Source organism: Austrofundulus limnaeus, unplaced genomic scaffold, assembly GCF_001266775.1.
Source record: "Austrofundulus limnaeus strain Quisiro unplaced genomic scaffold, Austrofundulus_limnaeus-1.0 Scaffold5412, whole genome shotgun sequence".
NCBI lineage: Eukaryota > Metazoa > Chordata > Actinopteri > Cyprinodontiformes > Rivulidae > Austrofundulus > Austrofundulus limnaeus.
In genome coordinates this window covers 1-525 of record NW_013957814.1, presented here as the reverse complement: position 1 = coordinate 525, position 525 = coordinate 1, and positions in this window count along the sequence as shown.

Genomic DNA, 525 nt, shown 5'->3' with positions numbered 1-525 from the left:
ATCCATCTATACATCCATCCATCTAACCATTTATACATCCATCCATCTATACATCCATCCATCTAACCATCCAACCATTTATACATCCATCCATCTAACCATCCAACCATTTATACATCCATCCATCTAACCATTTATGCATCCATCTATACATCCATCCATCTATCCATCCAACCATTTATACATCCATCCATCTAACCATTTATACATCCATCTATACATCCATCCATCTAACCATTTATACATCCATCCATCTATACATCCATCCATCTAACCATCCAACCATTTATACATCCATCCATCTAACCATTTATACATCCATCTATACATCCATCCATCTAACCATTTATACATCCATCCATCTATACATCCATCCATCTAACCATCCAACCATTTATACATCCATCAATCTAACCATTTATACATCCATCTATACATCCATCAATCTAACCATTTATACATCCATCTATACATCCATCAATCTAACCATTTATACATCCATCTATACATCCATCAATCTAACCA